This window comes from Haemaphysalis longicornis, unplaced genomic scaffold, assembly GCF_048455015.1.
Source record: "Haemaphysalis longicornis isolate Haplotype H1 unplaced genomic scaffold, Haemaphysalis longicornis Haplotype H1 scaffold_1, whole genome shotgun sequence".
NCBI classification, from domain to species: Eukaryota; Metazoa; Arthropoda; class Arachnida; order Ixodida; family Ixodidae; genus Haemaphysalis; species Haemaphysalis longicornis.
Genome location: NW_027526203.1, coordinates 347693496 through 347706038, shown reverse-complemented (window position 1 = coordinate 347706038; position 12543 = coordinate 347693496). Strand labels below are relative to the sequence as shown.

The 12543-nt window shown below is 45.8% G+C and overlaps 1 long non-coding RNA gene across 1 annotated transcript; it reads left to right on the top strand.

Annotated features, from left to right (window-relative positions):
- Positions 1-9716: 9716 nt before the first annotated feature.
- On the top strand, positions 9717-11347 carry LOC144170707 (uncharacterized). The gene is made up of 3 exons (XR_013322662.1): positions 9717-9930; positions 10400-10486; positions 11153-11347. It is a non-coding gene; the product is annotated as an uncharacterized LOC144170707 (long non-coding RNA).
- The last annotated feature ends 1196 nt before the right edge of the window (positions 11348-12543 follow it).

Sequence of the window (12543 nt, the reverse complement as noted above, 5' to 3'; positions counted from 1 at the left end):
GGAAACGATGTTCTTTGCCTGTCTAAGCAGAACTGCTATACAATGGGGCTACGTATCCTGCAAAATGTGTGGTTAGATGAATAAGGGCCGTGCGCGGGGAGAGGACCTTTGTGAGTAAGGCGCATAGCAATGGATGCCGCTGTTACGCACGTCGCCACTTCATATCCCCTCTCTTTCACGTTACTGTCGAGCCATAAGAGTGTCTTTCAGTGGGCTTGTGCACGGCGTGTCCCCTTCTGAAAGCGGTGCTGCTGACGGAGTCATTTCGGTCTACGCCCCCTAAATTGGACAGAACTGTTTTCCTGCATTTCTCCTTAACCTACGAAACTGAGGAACGGCGTGACGCCAAATTTAGAAGGCCCCACTGCGACTCTCAGTGCCGGTTCCACACCTGAAGGCATCTACTACAGGCGGACGGCGGTCGCGACAGTAGTGAAGCCCCGATGGCCATCTTCGGCCCCTGTCACAACTAAAGCCCCTCCATTTCGTCCACGGCCGCATTCTTTCTGGGCGGCGGATGACGAGACCAGTGTATATGGAGGGGCCTTAGTCACTATGCCGCAAGGACAGAAGCGCCTCTGGCTTTCGGGGAAGCTCATGCTCGTAATAAGTGCTAACACAAAAACGAGGCCAGGAATTCTGTAAGTAATTTATTCAACTGATTTATCATTGCATGATCACATATGCCTTGTGATGATGGAGAGAGAGAGAGAGAGAATGCTCTTTAATGTGAACTGGTGAGGTCAGCCCTGCTAGGGACAAGGCTTGCTACACTAGATGGGGGGTGACTACGTTGATGAGTGGTGCATATCAGACATCAGGGTTACAGTAGGAAGAAGACAAACATGAAGGGGTAAAAGAAATGAAAAAAAAGGACAAGAAAAACAAGAGATTGCTGCCAACAGAGTCCGGACAAAAAATACAATTGAAAAGAAAATCGTTAATGGAAACGCTCAAACAAAATGAAAAGTAAACGACGGGAAAAAAAGTAACAACACCAACCCAAGAAAAATAAATAGATGAACGCCACAGTGCGAAAGAGAAGATATCGTGACACACTTGCTCTGTCTCTGATCTAGAGAGATTTGTCCAGTTCAGTCTCTCGTAGGAACTGGAGCAGAACTTTTGTACCTAAGGTACTGTCAGCACTATTGGCCCAGGGCCCAAGAAAATGAAAAAGTTCGAGGCTGCCTTCATGACGTACACGAGAGAGGGAGCTCGCTGAAGTTTTTCGCGCAGCAGCGTATCGAGGGCAGACGCAGAGCAAGTGATTTACAGTCTCGCGCACACCGCAAGTCCGGCACAGGGAGGAATCTTCCCAACCAATCTTAAACTTAAAACTCCGAGTAAACGCCACATTCAGGCGCAGTCGGTGCAGAACTCCTTCACACCGCTTGTTGAGGCCGCGTGGAAAACGGAAGTCACAATGCGGGTCAATAGCGTGCAGTGGTAGATACCTGCGGTGAGGGTCCTGCCACTCCGACCTTTGTGCAGCCCATCCACTTGCGATGATAAGGGCGTTGCTGTCCTCTCGGGAGAAAGGAAGCTGGGTTGTGTTGCTCAGCAAGTGGCCTGCGCTGGCGGCTGCGTCGGATCTAATATTGCCTTGTATGTCCGAGTGACCATATGCAGGTACCCACTGAAGAATGATTTCATGGCCTTCGCGCACTGCCATTGTGTGAATTTCGGCAATTTCACATGCAAGCTGACTGCGGTTGTTGTTAAGCTTTCGGAGCGCTTGTAAGGCACTGCGCGAGTCGAGGAATATTACCCATTGCTGGGCATAATGGCCGCTGATGTAATGAAGTGCAGCCCTCACAGCTGCTAAAGCTGATGAAGGGACTTTAACAGCTTGCAGCTCGGTAGCAGTCGAGGATGTTTCATGGCTAAGTTTTCTTTCGATAGTGCACCGGGCTGATGGGATCCACACGCCGATGGCGGATGAGCCCGGGCGAACCGAGCCATCCGCATAAACATGTGTGTAGCCTTTGTAAGTGCTGGAAATATACTTGAGTGTGAAGAACTTGAGCGCGGCCGCAGGCATGGCAGTCTTTTTGCTAATTTCGGGTATCGTCGTGCAAATTTAAGGATTGTGTGGACGCCTGCACATGCTTCCATGGAGGGCAACGAATTTGCCCATCAAAAGACCCGAGAACTTGCTGACCAGGCCTCGGAGGATGTGGAGAAACCTGTACCTCTTGTAACATACCACGGAATAATACAACATTACAAGCCTAATCGACGGACTTTCCCGCTACCTCACCCAAACCTCACGAAATCTCAAGAAACAACACTTAGACTCCTATAAACCAACACCTTCCCGCATCCAATTAGGCTTCACCGGATATCCCCCACTCAGTATCCAGCGGAATGAAAATACTGCCAAGAATCTGGTACACTACGACATATCATCCTAGAGTGTAGAAAAAACATGCACCCCCCCCCCCCCCCCCTCCCCTCCTCGCATCTGAAGAGCAGTGGGAGACACTGCTGCCCAGCCTCTGCCTCTCGGACCAGCTCCTGCTCACTGAGAGGGCAGCCGGTGCTAAGACAGCTCGTGTATTCCTGTGAAGAGGGAACCACTCCTACATGAACACCGTATATGCTCTGCCAACAAACGTTTTCTCTCTCTCTCTCCATCATGATTCATAACACTTTATTTTTAAATTATAGCAGCTTGCGCAAGCGTAGGGCCTTCGCACTGGTAGAAAAGAAACGAACATGCCTTTCCGGCAGATGTTTCCTTCAACTCTTCTTTGTCCTTTTTAAGTTGTCTGGACGCAAGAGCATTGTTCTTTCAATGCTCAGCCAGTCTGGCACGACAAATGAATGTGGGTGTTCATGTTCAAATACGCCACAGTCCATTAGACACTTCCCCCCTACCCCCCCTCCACACACACACACACACACACACACACACACACACACACACACACACACACACACACACACACACACACACACACACACACACACACACACACACACACACACACACACACACACACGCGCACGCACACGCGCACGCGCACGCGCGCACACACACACACACACGCACGCGCGCGCGCGCACGCACGCACGCACGCACGCACACACACACACACACACACACACACACACACACACACACACACACACACACACACACACACACACACACACACACACACACACACACACACACACACACACGCGCGCGCGCGCGCGCACGCACACACACACTGCAATCTCCCCCAGATATCTTTCTGAGTCATTATTTTCGGTTTCCCCTGAAAATCTTATAGGCCTAGTGGAGTTCATGGTCTCCGAAGCATCGGGTGTAGGCCAACAAACAGTACAACAAAATTAGCGGTGTGTTTTTAGACGTAAGTGGTGATAAGGCATCACTCATTATCGTTTGTACATGTTGCATAATGTTTGCTGAGTAAGAAAGTGTAATTATAACTAATTTGCACACGTTGTTCTCACAAACTACGTGATTCTCACAATCCTTTTTCAACAAGTTGAGAAGGTTTTGTACTACATCTTTCCCCACCCGTGTGACACATTTATTTTGGAAGGAGAAGTAGGATAAGAGAGATAGCGCGTTAAACCAACAAATTAATTTCAACCACCACCTGCAAAAAAGCAAAAGGAAAGGCCAGCCCACCAAACTGCAAAAAGGTTCAACCTGGTACTAGTTATCAGAGTTGAAACCACTAACATCCCCCCTTTCTCGACATCCGCCCAAAATGAAACTTCCAGACGAAATTTCCAAGCACGAGAAGGTCAGTGCTACCACTTTCCCTATTACGGGACCACTTAGAACTAGATGCCTCTTTGACCAGTTTTCCCATGACGAGTCAGCTGTGACGAGTGGACCTGTTCCAATGGAGGGTGCCAAGCCGGCCGGAACACTGAAAGGGGGGCGCGCGTTCTTCTTTGTAGACCGTCTTCCAAGAACTTTATTAGGCTATGCCCCTGCCTCACGTTTCTGTCTAGGGTTGTTGAACTTGTGTTGATATCTTTGATCAACCCAGGTCACCCTACTTGCCCACTCTGGCTCGCATTTTTTGCTGAACTTTCCTAGATGTACGGCTGAAAAGAGAGAAAAAAAGAAAACATGTGTCTCGCTTCTCTCTTTTGAGTCGAACCATCCTACCTACCTCGCTGAGACCCACAGGCGTACAAAAAAGAAGGCACGTGTACATTCGTTTTGTGCACCTATGACGAACTTTCCCATTTGTCGAACCGGCCTATGACGAATGACCCTATGTGACCAAACGGCCTATTACGAACCGGCCTATGACACAACGCCATGTGACGAACGGGTCGTGTCCCCCGAGGCATCACCGCATTGACATAAAAAAAAAGCGATACATTCACCATGAGCTCGCACGACCTGTCTAATGAGCCACAAATAGCTACCCAAAAGGTCCCTGAGGACACAGCGACCAGTATCATTGGCCCCTCTCTCCCCCTCGAGGAACAAGCTTACACCCTTCCGCGCGTGGCGGTCATGCCGACGGCGCCCCCTCTCTAGGAATCGGCAATTAACTCTCTGACTTGGTCATACATTCCTCGCTTTCTTCCATTATAAGAGGGGAAAATGAATAGGCTGGTTTGGAGAGCGCTGCAGGCACGCACCGAGGTGACACACGGGGCGGAAGATACGAAAGGCAACAGCTAATTCCACGTGCTGCAATATAGGCCAGCCAAACCAGTCGATGAGCAGGGTACCAGTAAATAGCAGCACGTGGCAGATAGCGTGGTAGGAGATTCTAACATGAAGAGCAGCGCTGCCATGGTGGAATGGGTAGAGGGGTATAAGCGTGTGAAGGTGGGGTGTTTCCCCGATCAAACGATGCAGACGGTGATGACACAAGCGAAGGGGCAGCTGGCCTTGTCCAGTAAAGCTAGAAACCTTGTAATGATTGCCGTGGCGCTTAACGATGTTCTCAAGGGGGAGGAGGGAAAACTTTGGCCAGGAGATAGCGAAAGGGGTAAACGATCTGCGGGAGACCATAGAGAAATATTTTTTTCTCTATGGGGCGACGGCCCCAAGTGTTTTCATTGCAGTCTGCCCTGTGCCGGAGGTGACAAAGCAGGGCGTGCACACCGAACGGGCAGTACTCGCTGCTAACAGCGAGATCAAGAGGCGCGGCAGGGAACTTGAGTTTGAAGTGATAGACGTGAATAGGGTAGTGTGCAGCATTGGACATAGGCAAACTTTTCAGTGGGACGGGATTCACTTCAGCCCCAGGCTAGAAAACAAGGTGGGGTGGAGCTTAGGTGGGAGAGCAGTAACTTTTTTAGGGGGCGTCACGGAGCTAAGGAAGGCAAACTAGGCGACAAGGGGAAAGCGAGGGACGTATGCACACTCAACGCTGGGCGGCAGCCACGCCTAGAGCTAACCGAAGAACCTGTAGACATAGCTGAGAACACAGATAGAGGGGACAAAAATACACCCGTAAGCGGAAAGCAAAAGGGAAAAACAAATGCAATAGACTATATATCAGCTACATAAATATGCAGGCAGGGAGGCAGAAAGCCTCATAAGTGGGTAGAAATTCAAAATCAACTCGAACGGGAAGAAGAAAACATGTATACGCGTTAGCCGAGACTCACCTCCGGGACCTAGAAGCCCCACCTGTCATAGACAATTATGTCTCGGAAGGATTCAACAGGACCACAGGAATGAAGAGAGTGGGAGGCGTTGGCATGCTTATTAAACAAGGGACTGACTGGCAGAGAGGGCATGGAAGCTGTATAGAGCATGGGTTGGAGGCACCACAGCGGGGGAAAATACATGGTTAGGAGTTGTGTATCTGTGGACTGGAAGCAGAGCTAGGGAGGAAAATGAGGAACTGGTAAACTGTTTGAGAAAAGATATAAACGAGTTCAAAGATTCGAGTGAAAAAATCTTAGTTGGAGTTATGAATTCCCACATAGAAGATTTAGATGGATACACAGATCACAACGGTTCTCTAGTGATAGATTTAAGTCAGAAAAACCGGCTTGTAATAGTAAACACAGAAATCAAGTGTGACGGACAAATAACGTGGGAAAGCGGTAACAGACAGTCCATATAGACTATAGTCTAGTCTCCGAAACAGTATATGAAAGTTTGCGGTAAATGAGGATAGATGAAAACGGAACAGACAGCTTAGGAAGCGACCATAAGCGGCTTACCTCGCACTTTGGAGGCGCAACCCGGACAAATTTAGAAATCGGTACAACCGGAGGGACTAATTTGAACGATGGACAGTTAAAGATCATCGCTGATATGATGCAAGAGGAAATCAATAAGTATCCAGACAAATATTGGGATTACGACGAAATGATCGCGTTCATAAAGCATAAGATGAATGAAGCCAAGCAACGAAACAATCCTAGAAGCTGGTGTGATAAGGAATAAAAAAGGCGATTGACCATGCGAAAAAAGGCGTCGAGAGAACATAGAGAGGCAAAAAGTACTGGTATGAAACTGGAGGTAGTGAAGGAAAAATGGGATAGCTACCGGGAAAAGAAACTAGAAGTGCACATGGTGCAAGCAAAGGTCAAGCAAAAAAGCGAAAAATGGATGGCAGAAATACGGAAGAAGGACAAAATCGCACCCAAGAAGTTTTGGAACCATGTAAAATTACTAAGCTCAAGAAACGATATCCATCAAAAATTCTTGATTGATAAGAAGGGGAAACACCTATTTAGGAGGAGGGCACGCGTTGGCGCATATTCATCGAGTGGTTAGTGAGAAGTTTAGGAAATAGAGGTAGGGAAGCCTGCACCGATAACATAAGCGCCACAGAAGACTGCGGAAAGGGAAGTAAGTTTGAGCAACCTTGACTGTAAAAAAGCAGAAAAAAAGGTTTCCTCCAAACAGCAGTGGGCCCGAACGGAATACCAATGCAGCTGATAAACCTGCGTGGACCTAAAGGTAAGGCATCGTTTATGAGGGCAATAGAAAGGGGATACAAACCAAACAAGTACCGGAGGATTGGCTAGAAAGTAGGATGAATTTAATACATAAAGGCAGAGGCAACAAAGCCAGTATTAATCCATACAGACCACTAACAGTAACGTCAGTGGTGTATAGATTCGTAATGCAGGCGATCAAATAAGAAATTCAAGCATGGAGGGAAGAAAATTAAATCCTTGGGGAAACTGCAGAATGGATTTAGACAAGACAGCTGATTGTATGATAATTTGTTCGTGATAACACAGTGGATCAAAATTGCGAAAGCGGAGAATGGACCTTAATGCCAATTTCCTCAATGTTTAACTTCTTTTCTCTTGTTTTTTTTTTCTTTTGTGTTATATGCATTATAATGTCAACCTTCTCCCCTATCCTCCTATTCCTGTGTATTCTTTCCCCCCTATCCCTCCCCTCCTACACCAGCAGGCGTTCCGGTGTCCGCCCCCTAGGCGAGACAATTTACGTCTGCTGGTCGATCTTCTTTTTCCAATACATACATACATAGACCATTATGGATTACGTTCTTGGACGTTAAAGGGGCATATGACAACGTAAACAGAGAACTGCTGTGGAGAATGCTGAAACTCCAGGGATTAGAAGCCGAATTAATACAGTTCCTTATAGCGATCTATAAAGATAATTGAGTGGATCTGACATGGGAAGGGCAGAAATACGCACAGCAGGTGAACACCCATCGGGGACTGGAACAAGGATGCCTTTTGAGCCCAATACTGTTTATGCTTTGCATGGCAGGGTTAGAAAAGAAACTAGAAGAAAGTCACGTAGGGTTCATTCTAACACATATGTTGCAAGGCGAAGTGGTATAACAGCGTATTCCGGGAATGTTATACGCAGACGACATTGTTCTTTTAGCTGATAACCAGACCGATATGCAACGCCTCACAAATATTAGCGGTTAGGAAGCCACCGACCTCGGATTGAATTTTAGCGCAGAGAAATCGCGAATAATGGTTTTCAATGACACTAGCGCTGACGCAGTGTCAATGCAGCATGTCGAATTACCAAGAGTCAAGGAATATAAATATTTGGAAGGAAGGAAGGAAGGGAAGGGTGTAGAAGGAAGGCAGGAAAGTTAACCTGGCTAGAGCCTAGTTTGCTATCCTGCACGTGGGCAAGGGAAAATAGGCAAAAAAAGAGAAAAGAAAGAATGAAGAAAAGTGGGAGTAGACACGTATGCCCAGCGCTGAAGCACTGACACCGAGAGACACTGGAGGCTTTCAGTCTATAGTCTGGATGACTGAGAGGGCCAGTAACGCAGAATCTTCTCCTCCGAAAATGGCCGCCGAGAGTCCAGGTTCCTCAGTGCTGACGACAGCTTTTTTCTTTCAGGCGAGTAGCGTGGGCATCAGGCGAGTAGCGTGGGCACTCGCATAAAACGTGCCGGATCGGCTCCGGCGTCGTTTCGCACTCCTCACTTGCTGCCATTCCTATTGTGTATGAATAAGCATTTGTGAAAGCCACCCCCACACTCTAATCCTGGTAACCCATAATGTAACTTCTAAACGAAAGTAACCTATAAAATAAAGGTTACAGTGAATCTATTTTGATGTTTTCTTTATCCCAGTCCATTCTAAGGGTTACAAGCGTGAAGTTGAAAGCGGTTTATAGGTTACAGTAATGATTTATAGGTTACATCAACAAAATCTGACATGTAACCTCTACGTTGTAACCTATAAAACGCCCTGTAACCTCTAGAGATGCTCGTCGCACCTTCTCTCTCGGCGGCCGTTGATTTCTCCGTTGCATGACGGGATATAGAGAAATGGCGGCGCCGGCAGGCCCGGTGGCCGCGTTTTCACCAATGCCCCGGCGCCAGTGAAAGCGAACTCGGTGAGTATATTCCCGTAACGGTTTCCGTATTTTCATTGGATGTATGTTTTCGCTGGGGGCTTTTCAATTTGAAATTGCAGCATTCGAGAGGGATTTTCGTTACCTCACTGGTTGCTTCGATGGACGTTTTCTGTTGTCCGCGACGGCAATTGAATGAAATCACGGGCTTGCGTTCGTTGCGTCAGACTAGAGCGGACGATCGCGAAAGCGCAAATAACGGCGCCCGTGACCTGCTTTCTGCTCTGTTTGCGCGCCTTCGTCATGTGTTGAGCGTTTTGTTTACGCTGTTCGCTGCATCGGGCGCACTTGACCAGTTATTGGCCCATGTAATTGTCAGGTAGCTCTGTTTGAATAATTGAATTTTTTCCCATTAAAGTCTTATATTATCGCGCTATTCTCTGGGTATTATCATTTTGTTTCAGTCGTCGGGAAATGTTCATTTTTCTCGCTGCATATATTCGAAATGGTGTCCATTTTATTGGTCTTGTAGTAATATATCCGGATAAACACAAGGTGTGTGCTGCAGAAAAGTAGTCCACTAAATGCTGCCCGAAATTTCTAAACTCACTTTTGTCCAGCACAAGCCTCTTTTTTGTGAAAGTTTCCCTTACGGCACAATAAAAAGTTTTCGTATGTACAACACTCTTCTTTTTTTTCATTCTTTTCCTTGAGTGGGTAAATTTGGTGTTAGTCATTTTGAGACAGCGGGCCATTTCCACCATGTTAAGTGGTTTATTATTCTCATTCGCACAAATCAGTCGTTTATTTATTCGCGTGGTATTGCAGGGCAAATGATTGTCTCGCGTGATCCTAGTGTAGTGCAGTAAAGCGACTTTACAAAAATGGTGGTATGTATGAGCCAGCATGCAGGCTGCTTGATTGTTGTTTTTTGATGATACAGAAATTGTGACGAATTACACAGAGACAGGTGCAGGTGTAAAAATGGGTTCTGCACCCTCATCGGATCCTAGCTGTTCAAAAAGTGTGGTTGCATCTGGCTACCTATGCTATGACTTATCGGTACTACTGTTTTTTCTTGCAGGCAGTGTTCCTTGAGCTGACAACCAGGACTCCCCTGCGTATGACACAAGTTGAAATGAAGTCTGATTTCAGCGGAAACAACGGTATGAAAATGCAATAACTAAAACACATTCATTCCAATATTCTTTGTAAAGATGGCACCCAGGCCTGCACAGACAAAAGAATGATTCACTTGTAAAAATGCGAGGCCTTTCTTCAAGTGTTATGATGTTATATTTCGTATCTTATTTTGCCTCATGTTTAGTGACTCTTTCTATCAGTTCGCTACTACATGAACGTTATGAATTCACATAACGATTTCCTCAGCATGGAGCTTTGTAGTGTTTCAGCAACTCTAGCTATTCTATAAGATGCGTGGTTTTGCAGAGCCAACAAGAACTCTTTTTCTAAAATAGCTCTGTAAGAAATCTCCAATTGTTAGTGAGCGCTTGTGCTGTGTTCTTTTCTTCGTCTTGTCAAGTTTGAGGTGTTCTTTCATTATGAATGTATACCAACTGCCCAGCTCTAAAGCCTATCACATTTTAACCCAAAGAACCCTTCGAGTCATTACAGGTACAGACCTCCTGGGAATGCCACTTAAAGATCAGTGCAAGTTCTATATGTATCCTCTCCCACAACACATCTGGACGAAGAAAAAACGTAAGTTGGCGATTCCTTTTTACTGATAGCCGAGGAAGAAACCACCGATAAGAACACTTTACTTAAATGAAAAACGTTTCGGCTTCCACGTGGGATCCTTGCTCAAAATGAAACTGCCAGTACAAGGGGGGGGGGGGGTGGGGGGGGGGGGAGGATGTTTAAGTACAGCCAAAAATGTGACGCCAGGTGGCGTCAGCATCGTGAAAGCACGTTTCCTGGGTTTAGTGCGACGTTCGCTCTGTTGCGTGTACTAGCGATTCCACATGAAGGCGCGGAGGAACGTTTTTGTTTTCTTTTTTTGGCAAATGTATGTCAGTTTATCTCGTAGCCCAAAGTTTCTGCCTGTTCTGGGTGAGCATGCAGAAACATTTCGCGAGATATACTGGAACACGGCACGATTAAAATTCGGGAAGGTTGGACAGTATGACTAGTGGCTTCGCGTTGTTCTGAACAATGCGGCCAAATTACTCTGTAACGACTACCGAAATGATGTGAAATTATTAGGAAAGGCCGTAAATCACTCCTCTTGTGTGGCCTTTCATTTCATTCTCTGGTCTCCGTCTTCATTTCCGTGCAATATATTTTTCGTACTTCACATGCCTGTGGTTTGGTGTGAGGGGCTTATGGTTGCACTAGATTTTGTTCTTTTTCTGAAATTTTCTGTAGATGGCTCTTCAAGGTGGGGAAATCCAAGTGACGGCCCCTCACATATATACCTCCATCTGCGGCAGCAGGGAACAAGATGAACGCGGGAAATCTTCAGCGTGCCCTGATTTTGTGCCTGCTTGTGTACTACGTATAAATTGCGAAGCTTATCTCTAAATTTTTCCAAGCGCCTTTTTTTCATGCAGGAAATTATAGATCCCATTTAAAGTTTGTCCAAAAGGCAGATTGCAATCGGCCTATGAACTTGTCAGTGCTGCATAAAAAACGATAACTTGGCGTGGGAATCAAAACTCAGTTGGAACCTATAATATTAGACTGAGTGAAACAGAGAATGTAGGGAACATAGCCATAAACACTGCTTTGTATGAAAAAGTGAATTTGTAATAAATGTTCTTTCTACTTTCCCACATTCTGCGTTTTTTCTGTGTGGAACCATGACAAGAACGCTGTACTGGGAAAGTGCACCCCTGAGAACCATCTTATAAATGTAGCTCAAACTCGAATTCGTCTGAAATTGTTCAATGGCAGTATCCAAACAATTTGAAATGCTTTGCATACATCCGTGCAAGTATTGAGGTAAAGAATTTGTATATTTGGCCATGTTTGTGAAGCTGTTCACGCAACATTTATTAAATAGGTTTAATAAGGATATATGAATAAACCGAATTTTACCTGGAAGTCTAAAGCAACATAGGAAACACCAATTCGCACAGGAATCCGCACTCGTCTAATACTCATTAAGGAACGATAATAACGTTGGGGGTGGTTCGCAGCTTTGCTTTTTAATAAATAGTCCACAGGTTTCATAATAATAATAAATGTGAATAAATGTTTCATAATAATAAATGTGAATGTTCAAAACTACTGATGCCAAACTTCTGGAAATGTGCTCCTGTTAAATGCGCAAATATGTGTGCATGTACTGCAATTCTCTTTTGATAGTCATGGCCTAGGTTGTCAGACAAGAATTTTTGGCTTAAGGCTATGTTATCATAACTTTGCCGTCCTTTTGAAGTATGCTATCAAGTGCATGTTTCCACTCAAGCTTGGTTTCACTAAAGCCTAATGCTGTTTAACTAAAGCTTAATTTACCAAAAGACCTATCATGCATGTTTGAAATTGATACTGGTTTCTTAAATGGCACAAAGCTGATGCAAACATCAAATTTAGTTATGCCTGTTTATAAGACTTAAGCGCTGCCAATACTCACGAAGATTTTTGGGTGACAACCTGGGTAACGATTATCGAACAAGTATTGCAATGCATATATATTAAGACAACATTTTCAAGCTTTTTGGCACTGCTGTTTTAGGAATTATAAAAGTAACTTCTCTTTTAGCCCCAGCCGTGTGGCCGGCAGTTTATTCAAGGGACGAAGAAAAGACACCCGA